Source organism: Pteronotus mesoamericanus, unplaced genomic scaffold (assembly GCF_021234165.1).
Source record: "Pteronotus mesoamericanus isolate MK-2021 breed Mesoamerican mustached bat unplaced genomic scaffold, CSHL_Meso_final contig_20, whole genome shotgun sequence".
Lineage (NCBI taxonomy): Eukaryota > Metazoa > Chordata > Mammalia > Chiroptera > Mormoopidae > Pteronotus > Pteronotus mesoamericanus.
Genome location: NW_026555085.1, coordinates 90005392 through 90017302, shown reverse-complemented (window position 1 = coordinate 90017302; position 11911 = coordinate 90005392). Strand labels below are relative to the sequence as shown.

General features: G+C 41.9%; 1 non-coding gene across 1 annotated transcript; it reads right to left on the bottom strand.

Annotated features, from left to right (window-relative positions):
- Nucleotides 1-9023: 9023 nt before the first annotated feature.
- On the bottom strand, nucleotides 9024-9106 carry TRNAL-UAA (transfer RNA leucine (anticodon UAA)). Its single transcript has one exon. It is a non-coding gene; the product is annotated as a tRNA-Leu (tRNA).
- Between the last annotated feature and the right edge of the window lie 2805 nt (nucleotides 9107-11911).

Genomic DNA, 11911 nt, shown 5'->3' with positions numbered 1-11911 from the left:
TTTTCCTGGAAGCTTTTCAGTAATACTTCTACTTATAAGTCATTGGCCAAAGTTAGTCACAGTGCTGCTGGCAGCTGAGAGAACAGCTGGACAATGTGGTCTTTATCCCAGGAAGCTCTGTCCTGCACACACTATGTTTCCATTATTATGAATGTAGACTGTTAATGGGGCAGACATACAACCAGCAGTCTCAGCAATATTGTTTTCTGAACAATAAATAAAACCAAGAGAAAATATCTAGATTTATTTGATGACAACAAAAGATGGAGCTACCGATTTCTTCTAAAGATTTTGTGGAGGGGAAAAAAAAAGATATTTGTATGGATAAAATTGATAAACTCATAGGATTCTTTTCAAAGGTGCTCATGCTTGCTCAGCTTCAGGAACAACACAGTAAGAGTGGTCCTCCTGTGCACACAAAAACTCAGGGGCCCACAAACCATTTTCCAGAGAGGTGGTGGGCAGGCGGCTCTTACCCAGAAGTTCTGAGGACCATAAGCAGCCAAATCAGGGTGGGTGGACTTGTCTGAGCTCCTGCCAGCATGGGATTGTTTCCCTACAGAAGTGCCTCTGTTAGCCTGTGCAGTTCATCTCTAAGTATTCCAAGGACGACTCCCACCACTTCTCTCAAGTTTACAGACTCCTCCTTGGGGATTTTTCTCCCCACCAGTCAACTTAAATCTCCCTTTGTTCAGAATCTTTCCTCTTCCTCTGTTTTTACCCCTTCAATGTGACCACAACCTCAAGAATTTGATCTTGGCACACAGAATTCTACCAAATCCAGCAGAACAGTCTCAGTGGACTACTCCTAGTACTTAAGGAGATTTCTGGTTGTTTCTTCTTCTTTATTTACGTCTAGCAAAGCCATCTTCATAGCTTCCATAGCTTTTGTGGTATTTCTAAGCTATAGTGAACCTTAGATAAAAATTGTTAAAAAAGGGGAAAAAAATCAACAATTCATAACTTTCCTAGAACTAAAAAGCTGCATATAAATTTTAAGTTATTAACTTAAAACATTGATATTCTGAGATAAAATAATGTTGGGTAAATATTTCACATGTATAAATTATTTAATTTCATTATTGTGTTTTAGAAATGCTTTGCTTTTAATTAAAGAGAATTTTCTAAGATAGGTTTCAATCTACACATCAAATGAGCCATTCAGTGATACATCCTGGGAATGGGTTCAAGAAACTGTAAAGAACGGCTACCTGTGTACACCCAGGGACCTGAGGCAATGGTAACTCCTGGGCCCTACCAGGTTAACCTTTGGCTTGCACTTGGGTACACCTATATGCCAGAACTTGAACTCTGACAATATCTCATTAAAATAGCACAATGTAAAAGCAGAAAGTTGAAGTCCTTTCCCTGTCTCCACATAAACTGATGGAGGTGTTGTGAAAGAGCAAGACATTAGAGATATACAGGCCTAGGTTCAAATTCCACTACTGCACTTAGTAGTAATACTTTGAGCAAGTTACTTAACCCCTGTGATAAGAAAGCAATGAAGAGTAGAAGCCAGCACGGAGGTCAAACTAACATCATTTTATTATATATTTTATAAGGTCACTTTACTGTGCACAGACAGAATGCATTTTAATTTTGGCACATTATTAGAAAACACATCTCAAGGTATCTTGTGGTAGCAATGAATAAATGCAAACTAGGTAGCCCTTAAAAGTAGGTTTGGAACTGGTTGAACGATGACATATAAAAGGTGTATATTAATCTATCGATTCCACCTATAAAGAACATCTCTAACAACAGGAAGATCTCCCCCATGTTATGTTCAAGATTTTGTCAATAATTTGAATAAAAATGTATGAAATGTTGGGTAGATCAAAAATAGGAGGGACCGTGAATGCATTTGGATGACAAAATCAAAATTCAAAGTGATCTGAATAACTTAAAAGAATAGCTGACATGAAGGCTATTAAAACAGCTAGCTCAGCTTCATCATTTAGATTCATAACTATTTGGGGTATGGATGTGACCCAGAGTTAGGGTTGGCGCTGGGCCAGAGCAAGAGGGTTGGGCCTACGTGGCTGGCACGTATGAAGAGAGTTAGGAAGAGGTGACTCACTTGAAAGGGCTCCCATTGGCCAAGTCCAGGAAAATCTGAACAGCCAAATTTTAGTTAGTAATTATTTGGATTGTAACTAACTGAATAAAATATGAATCCATGAGCCCATACTGATATAATTAAATGAATTAATAAGTGCAGGGGAGATAAAAATCCCTCCTACAGTAGAATACCAACTAAGAATTGTAGAAAAATGGTGCTCATAGAAAAAAATACCATTTGGCAAAAATTATAGTAATAAAATTATTTCAGACAGAATTCATCAATGGAGGCTAATATTATTAGTTGGTGGAAGTACAAAATACTTAGTAATTAACAGTGGAGAAACCTATCTAATATCACCTTTTCTAATTTGTAAAAGTCAACATTACTGGAATAGGATAAGTGATATTACATGCCTCTTGATATGATGTGCTATGAGGAACATGACATCACATTTGTGACATTCCTACCAAAATTTAATAACCTGGATCTAATAATGAGGAAATAGAAGACAAATGTAAATTGAAGGGCATTCTATTAACATAACACATCTGTACCTTCAAAAGGGTCAAGGTCACAAAGGTAAAGAAAAGACTGAGAGACGATTGAAGAGCCTAGACTGGAGGCATGGACCCAAAAGGGAGAGGACACTACTGAAGCTAAGGGATTGGGTGGTAATATTATATTAATATTGATGTCCTAATTTTGATGATTATACCATAGTAATGTAGGAGAATATCCTTGTGTGTTAGGAAACATGGGGGAATAATGGGGCATCATATTTATAACTGACTCTCCAATGATTTAGAAAATTAGAGAGACAACAGGTAAAGAGAGATTAAACAATTGTAGTAAATCTTAACAATTTGGGGATCAGAGTAAAGGATGTACTATTTATCTGCCTTTCAGAAAGTTTTCAATTATTTCAAACACAAGTTTTTAAAAAAAAAAAACAATTACATAAGTTCAAATGGGATACATGAATCATCAGAGTGTTAGAGGAGAAATATAACCCAGAGGGTAGCTCAGGATTCCGCCTACTTCGCTCTCAGCCCTTGAGGAGCTGGTGCAGTGAGAACACCAGCTCAAAGGCCATCTTCTGCGCTGGGGTCGCTCCATCCCAAGAACAAGCAGCGGAGCACTCAGCCAGGCTCCCTGAAGTCTGGAACTTGAATTAGGAAACCCACTGGGGACCAAAACAGCTGCTCACTAGTGTCTTTTTCTCTTTTGGGCCGCATGGCCACTCATCTTTGTTTTTATCCATGTACTTGCTTCACCCTTTTCTCTCTCTGCACATCAGGTTGCCTTGCTTCTCTGTGCCCATAGCAGAAAATGACCTTATGTGTCCTTGCAGTAAGTCTATAATCCAGATTGTTGGGTGAGAGCGTAATTGGCCCTGTTGATTCAGGTGCCCATTACCTAGTTGACGGTGATGCACCTAGTTGACGGTGGCGACTAGGTTGACGGTGGCAAGGAGGCTGGGCGATGTGACCCTGCCCACTTGGCCCCAGCAGGATTTGGGAAGCAGACGTTCCAAGAAGGGGCATGAGCAGGCAGGCTGTGCCTATCTCAGCAGAGGAGCAAGTGAGTCAGTGTTGGGCTGACGGCCTACCTGATGAGTGAGGAGGCTGTGGGTTTCTGGTTCTGCCTCGTATCTCGGTCTGTAAGTGCTTCAGCACAACTATAGAAGACAGAGCCCAGCGAATCATCAGGACGACAACAGCGACAAATACATGCGGAAGCAGGTGTATTGAACCAGCGACTCCAATACCACCAGTGCTTTCAGTGCAAGTGATGTAAGTTTCCCAACCTGTAAACTAACCCGGTGAAATTCTGAATAAAACAAAATACAATTTTCCCTTGATTTACATGGTAGTTGTGTACTTGGAAAATGTACTGCACATTGAAAGCTGGCAAAAACATTTTGTGTTTATATGAAAAAGGAAGTTAGGGTGTGGGTTCAGAGAAACAGGCTTTTAACCTCCAGGAGCAGATTATTCCTACTCCTAAATCTTTCAGGATGAAGGATGACTATTATGTGGGACTCTCATATACTGCAGCATGCCCAGCCTGCCCTCCCTAATGGCGCTAGACCCCACAAATTATTATGGCAAGCTGTAAGTGCCCCACATTTACCCAGAATGCCCCCAGGTCCCAGGCCATCACAACTAAGGACCCCAATTTACTTCTGCCAGGAGTGGTCAGTGGGTTATTTCTGCCTTATCGGAAGCTGTATCTAAGCAAATCCCTCCCAACTCCAACATTTGACAAGCCATGATTAAATCTCATGGTCATTACCTGTTTCCTTCTGAAACATTACAATTGTTTTCTCCATTGATATTCAAGAAGATACTCAACTTTAGGCCAATACTTAAAAGCCACGTTAGCCAGGACACCTGTAGCTTCAAATAACAAGAAGTCAACACAAACTTGTGTCCTTTCACACACAATAGAGGAATTCACTGTCTCAACTTGGGAACACAAGTGCGGCACGGATTCCAAAACAACTGGATGCAAGAATTTGTCAGGTTTTGAAGTCCCCCTCTCAGTCCCTTCCTTTCTTTCTACCTTCCTTCTCTCTTTCTTTCTCTTTTCCCTCCCTCTCTCCCTCTTTCTCTCTTTCTCGGTGCGATGAGTTCAGGCTCTCTCCTGGTGACTGGCAGATGGCTACTGACTGTCCTCCATTCACATCCAACCCACTCTGTGAAAGCTCTCTGCGTCTCCTGGCCTCCCTGAACTGTGCCTGCAGTTGTAGGAGGAAACTACAGCTATGAAAAATGATTAGTTGTTTAACCCCTGTATTCCCTAATAACATGTAAGATCTATGAAGAGGGCACCTTGTCTTTCCTACACATTACTATATCCCAGCAACCAGCATAGCATTGCCCTTTTTGGTCACTTAAAAAAATACTCACTGCATGAATAAATTGCTCAGTTGGAACTAACAGTTGCCCAGCTTTCAGTACTGGTATTCCTCTACAAGACTGTCTTAGACATTTTGAAAAGATGGGCAAAAGGCAGCCATGGCTGTGTATTCTACAAGCAGACATTAGGCTGCCTTATGGTACTGAGATATGGAAGCAGAACAGAGAGATCCAGTGGGAGAATCCTCTCACTCCAGATTCACCCAGGGTCTTCTCCACCTGGAATCACACAAGTTCATTCTCATCTCACTTTAGCCTGAGCACCACTCTTAGAAGACTAAAGTCAGCATTAAAGAACTGGACTCATGGATTCAATTTCAATTCATTCAGGTCATTTCAATTCATTAGGCCACTTTAAAATTTCATTGTGGTTCCATGCACACTTTCACATGTTGTTCTTTGTAATGCCCTAATAGAATGAGGCATCACATTGAATCACAGTTAAAGAGCTCTGCTGCGTAACAGACTTCGATGCCAGTCAATGCTCTATGAACCTCCTTGTCACACTTAAAAGCAGTATAAACCATTTTGCACATCTTCCAAGTGATAGGGGTTTCTTGTTTTTCTTGTGTGTAATAAAAACAATTTAAGTCTGATTGTACCTAAAATTGAAGCTGAACTGGGTGGATCAGAATTGCTAGTGTTTAAAAAATGTGAACAACATCCTTAATATAGTTACTTGGGACTAACCCAGTGGGTGTGGCACTCAAGGGAAAACAGCCAGTTCACTCACCATGAGTTGGACAAGCTAGACTTTAGAACTCTGTGCTATTTTTTAACATAAAAATTATTCAAGGAATTACCCAGAATTTTAAGAAGAGATTTTTTTTCCTGTAATGGAAAATTAGGCATTTAAAGACTTAAGCGTAAGAAAAGTTTAATGGACAAATCAGAAGAATGCAATCTATGCCTCTCTCCCAAATGTCATGTCTTTAAAAGTCTGTACCTTTTGCCAACAATCTCACTTTGTTGCAATTACTATGGTAAGTACAATGTATACCCAACAGTAGAATAAAGGCTCTATTCATTTTACCTTTGTAGCAAATCTGGCCTCATAGTTATACTCCATAGGTATACTTTGTAAGAATCACTAAAGTATGACAAATAGATTAACCTATTGATCATTCTATATACCAGGCACTTTGTAAGCACTTCATCAACATCACACTTAATTCTCACAAGAAACTGTTTGATAGGCATTTTTATCACACCCATTTTAGAGTTGAAAACACAAAGATTTGGAGAAGCTAAGTATCCAGTCCAAAGTCACATAGCTAATAAGGGTTGGAGATGGGATTCAAATTTGTGCTGGCTGACTTCTAATCACAGTTCTGTGCTGCCTCTTAGACCTGTCCTGTGTGTTTCACAGTATATAAAGGAGATTGTAGAGCTGGGACAAATAATTCAACCCTCTTCTTAATAATCCATCTTTTCAATACAATTAAAAAGTTACCCTATTCATTGAGCGCTAACCTCACCACTATAGCAATGAATAAAATGGCTGAAAATACAACCCGAACCCAAAGATAAATTCAAGATGTAATGCATAACCTACCCAGATAGAAATGACCCAGAAACTACTTACATGTTTGCTTCTTTGGGCTTCTGAATCTTGATTCTCCTAATTGGATAAGGTCCAACCTACTTAAGAAAGAGAAGAAGGAGAAGAAAAAGAAGTGTGAGAATGCCTACGTTAACCGTATTTTCTCATTTACCATATTCTTGCTGCTCTGACATCTGGGTCCTTGCTGACTGAGGAGGGACTGCCCGTCCCAGGCTTAGCTAATCTCTAGAGATACCAGACAACTCAGGTACAGTTTCCTTTTTACTTCATCAAGGACCCAGTGCAATTATTGCTTCTCTGCCAGGCACTCTGTGAAGTGGTTCAGGGACATCAAAATCTATTAGATGAAAATGGAACCAGGTGGTTCCCTATGAACCAGCTGGTATACAATAGCCCTCTATCCAGCACTAGAGTAGATATGAGGAACCTGGAATCATGCTCCCTGACTCATACATGGCGTTTTTGCAACTGAACAGACTCATTAAAACTTGGGGCAATATCATTTATCTCATTTGAATAATTAGCAAATGTGTGACGGGTGTTAAGTTGTTCATTAATTAGCTGCAATTGTATCTAAAAGCAAAATGTAAAACAAAGGGAATAATTAAGATTTCCCAATTCTAACTTGTTATTAAGGACAAAAGAAAGCTTCTAGGTCAGGATTTCTCAAATTGTACATGACTTCCATGTTTTAAAGCTGATGGCTAATCCAAATCTCTATTCTTCTTCAATTTAATAGTCAGTTTTGGAATTTGAAAAAATATATTGAAACGAACAAAGATAATGGATATAAAATGAAAGTTTATACAGTTAAAATAACAGCTCATGAAAGTTGTATCAGCGATTTGGGATTCTTTTCAATGGAAGGTTTATCATTAATGATTGGAAAAGAACAAAAGTCAATTTACTGGCTGGATTTAACATAGCCTTAATGTGGTCTTAAACACAGTAACTGTGAAACATTTCCTCTGGATTTTTATACTCAGAATAAGGCAGACAGAATTTAACAAATAATTTGCCTAACACCAACCAGTAGATGTCACTGTTGAAATGTACTGGCAACACTCTTCCTAGAGTTTCAAGAAGTCTAGTAGAAAATTATCAAACAAGTTTGAATAACTTACAACTAATTCTAACCCTCAATAATAATGCTTATAAATTCACCTTCTTAATTTATAATTCAAAGTAGTCACTTAATTTCTTATTGTTAAAATAATCACTGCAAAATCATTGTAGGCTTAGTGGTGGTATACCTAAGATATTCAAATTTAAATACAAAATATTTAAAGAATTTTGAAAAATATAGAGTCTAATATATTAAGTCTCCTTTTCAGGGAAAAGTAAAGATTATATTTTTAATATATCAGTTTTTAAAAATGAATACCTTCTAACTCTATATATGTAATTTTAAGTGAGAAAAAAATATTACTTTTAAAAGTTACTAAGGAAAGTTATGTCTAATTGTACCCACAACCTAGATATAATTGGTATGGGTGCACACTCTCATCTGCCAAGGAGATTGTGATGTAAGTGTTTTGTAAACTGCAAATTGGTCCACAGAAGGTAAGATTTTTTTTTCTACATGCACAGTTTTCTTCTACTTTCCACAAAGAATGCCTCCAAAAAAGGGAAGGAAACTCAGTCAAGAGACACCTACTTTTGTGAGAAGCGTGTTACAGCCTTGTAAACACTCTGTGGGGGTAAATACTGTTTTCCTAATTGCAGAAGACCGGTAACATGGGAAAGCTGGTAAATCTGACCCCAAAGCCTGAGTTCTTTATTCTGAGTCACGTTGTAATTTAAATGATTTAAACTTTTATAAACTGAATAATATTGTTATATGTTGCTACATTTAATTAAATTCATTTAGCGAATCCTGTTAACCAGAGAAAACTGATGAGAACACACTTTGTAGAGAAGGATATAATAAAAGATCTCATCTAAACTAGCTAAAGATTGTAGATAAGTAGGCCCTAAAAGTATTAGCCAAATGCACGTTAGAGTCCATTTTAGAACTATGATGCACACTCTCTTGGCCTTCGAGTTCGTAGAATTGTGTGCATACAATTAATTTTGGAGGGAAAAAAAAAAAAGATGAAAGAAAAGAAAAAGGCTACGCCGCCATATCACAGGCGCCCTCCCCTCCCGGGCCGAGGCTCCAGTCCTGCAGCGAAAGAGGGGAGCCCGGCTGCGTGGGCCGCCGCCCGAGTCCCCGCCACGCCCGGGCCCGTGAGCACCCTAGGCCCGGTGAGTCACCGGACGGGAGCCCGGGCGGCCGCAGGCGCGGCACGCCCAGCCCGCTCGGTGCGCGGCGTAGGGCCCGGAGGAAGCGTAGCCATGCGTTACGAGGGTTCCGCCTCTCCCAGCCTGAAGACGGAGTTCCTCAGTCTGAAGAGTGCTGTGCTGGGTGGAATCTATGTTAAAAAAATAAAATAAAATAAAGCACTTAAAAACAAAAGTTAAGCTCTTCTACCAGGAGTGGGGTTCGAACCCACGCGGACATATGTCCATTGGATCTTAAGTCCAACGCCTTAACCACTCGGCCATCCTGGTGCAGACGAACAGTGTCGCCTTCGCTCTTCCTACAAGCTTTATTCCACGGTCCTCCTCGCTCCCTCCCGCAGGAATGTTTCGCCGCCACTTTTTCGGCTCTCCTAGCCCGAGTTGGGACGGCCTTCCCGCCAGAGCCAGGCTCCCCGCCGCGGCTCGCTGTTGCCCCCGGCCCGCCGCGGCGGCGAGGGCAACCGCAGCCGAACAGGCGCGCTCCTGCCGGTGGCGGCGCTGGGCGTCTCGTTCTGGGCCCAACCGCTGTGCTTCCGGTTTCGAGGTGCGCGGGGGCGGGAAACACCCACTCTAGTAAACTTCTGCATTCCTAGGAGCTCGTTCTGGAAGTGCCCGGGACCTGTGGTTCAGGGACCGAGCCCGCAGAGTGGTGCTTGGTTGGTTTTACTCGAAATAGGACAAACTTCAAGAAACGAGTTGCATGGGCACCAGGAGAGTTCTTGGACCTCTAGGTCGCTTTTCTTCTTCGCGTGTGTCACAAGTCACGCGGGAAGAAAGCTTTTGCAGAAATTTGCGCCACGGCAACTGCAGAATGTTGTGGCCCCATTGGTCCCCTGCTGGCTGCAGCCACCACACCCACTGCACCGCCTCGGGAGCCGTGCGGTGGCCTCCTCTCCGTTCCCACGACCCAGCCGAGCAGAGATGTTTGTTATCTTAACTGTTCTTCCGTGCTCTCCTTCCTCTCTCTGCACAGGAGTCTCAGCTTGCTCTGGCGACTCCTTCTCCAGGGTTTCCAGTCCATTCCTCACCACCGGAGTCTCCAGTCTACCCCGGAGCCAGGGATTCTGTGTTCTGGAGCATCACGGAGCTTGGAGGCTGAGCCGGGATCTGGCAGCCACATCCTCGCCTGTACAGTGCGGGCTCTGTCTTTGACCAAGGCCTTCTATCGTCCTGGATACTGGACACATTCACCTCACTCTGCTGGGACCTCACCACCTGGCTCCGCACCCACTGGGTCACACTGTAATAAAGTCATTGGCCTGCCACTACCTGGAAGTCCTGTGATCCCTGGGAATACTGCCACGACCTGTGGAGGCTGTCACACAGCCTGCTGTCCTGGTTTTCTGAGTTCCAACCAAGAACATTGATTGCCCTCAGGGTAATAACTGATGAAATTGCCCCGACCCACTTTGCCATGTAACATTTTGAGGCATCAGTGGCTTGTGCCTGTGTCTTATCCTCAACAGTAATCTCTCATACTGAGTGGCTTGCCCTGGCACTCCAGAGCACACAGAGAAGCAGATAGAGCAGTTCCTTTAACCTTGTCCTTCCCTGGTGAGAGCAAAAGGGGAACTTGGGCTCTGCTAGGATCTAGAGACATCCATGGGGTGAACAACACCAGGATCGCCATCCACCACCCGGCATCTCCATCTTATTGCACCAAATTGTCAGAGGCCTCAGATTTCACAGAATTGAGCTTCCAAGGTACTTATAATGGTAATAATAAAAATCTGTATTGAGTACTCACTACGTGACTATCATTGCTCTAAGCTCTACATGTACTATCTAATTTAATGTTCTTAATAATCCTATAGTATAAGTTCATATCCCCATTTCGAAGTTTAGGCAGCAAAAGCCCAGTTGCAAACTCACTCAAATACAAGAAGCAGCCTCCTAGATGTGTGCTGCCCACCTGGGGGGCATTATAGAGCCTGACCATCGATCCACCTGTTGAATCTCCATGATCTTCTGGAGCATGGAAATATAATATTTGAGTGATATTTTTATTTATTCTCAGACTTAGCCTCCAACAATCCCCTGGTATATGACCATTCTCAACAACACAACCGCATCATAGGGCACCTCTTAGTAGTGACTCTACTGAAGCCCCAAAATTGTATTAAGCTTCTCTGGCTGCTGTTAAGGATGGGCCTGTAATACAAGTCAGTCTAATCAGAGTAACAGGTGATTCCGAACTAGTGGAGAAAAGAAAATGTCAATCTGCTCTGTGGCAGATTGTATTTTCCCAAAGAGGAGGCCATTACAGTACCTCTCATCCCAATCGCACTTCTTCCACTGTGACTTTGAAACCTCTACCATCAAAAGGTTGTGGAGGGAGGATGTCTGTGTTCTCACTCATTGATATCACAAGGCTTGTCTCTGTGGCAAAATAATGCTATGTGACTTCCAAGTCTAGGTCATAAAAGGTGCTATACTTTACCTTGTTCTCTGGGGATGCTTGATCTGGGAACCCAACCACCATACTGTGAGGAAGCCCAAGTAGCTGTATGTACTTGTTCAAGCTGGCAGCTCCAGCCAACAATCAGTACTGACTGCTACAAGTATAAGCTAATGAGCCTTCAGCTGATTTTGGTTCCTAGACATCAAGTGACACCCCCAAAAGACTCCAATTAAGTCTTTCCAGCTAAGTACCCAGATATCATGGAGCTAGGAACAAGCTGTCCCCACTGTATATTCTTCTAATTCCTAACTCACAGAATCTATGGGCAGAATAAAAATGTTATTGTTTTGTACTGCTAAGTTTTTTTTTAATCAGTAAGTGAAATTTCCGACACTGATAAACTGGGATACAATAATGGATCCCTGGGAGTACTACATAGAGACTGTCTACCTGGGAATAAAGACAAAATGGGGAAAACAGAGTCCTGTGAATAAGAGTCCAATGTCTGGTTCATCAGTGATTGGAGTCTTGTCCTCCAGTTTTACTGGATTCTGGGTCATGCTACTATTTTCCAAATTCGCATCTTACATAGGACTGTCTAACTGAAAGAGTACAAGTTTTAGGTCCTAGCTGAAAGGGAGGCTAGGAAGCAAGCCTCAAAATGGAGGAAATTT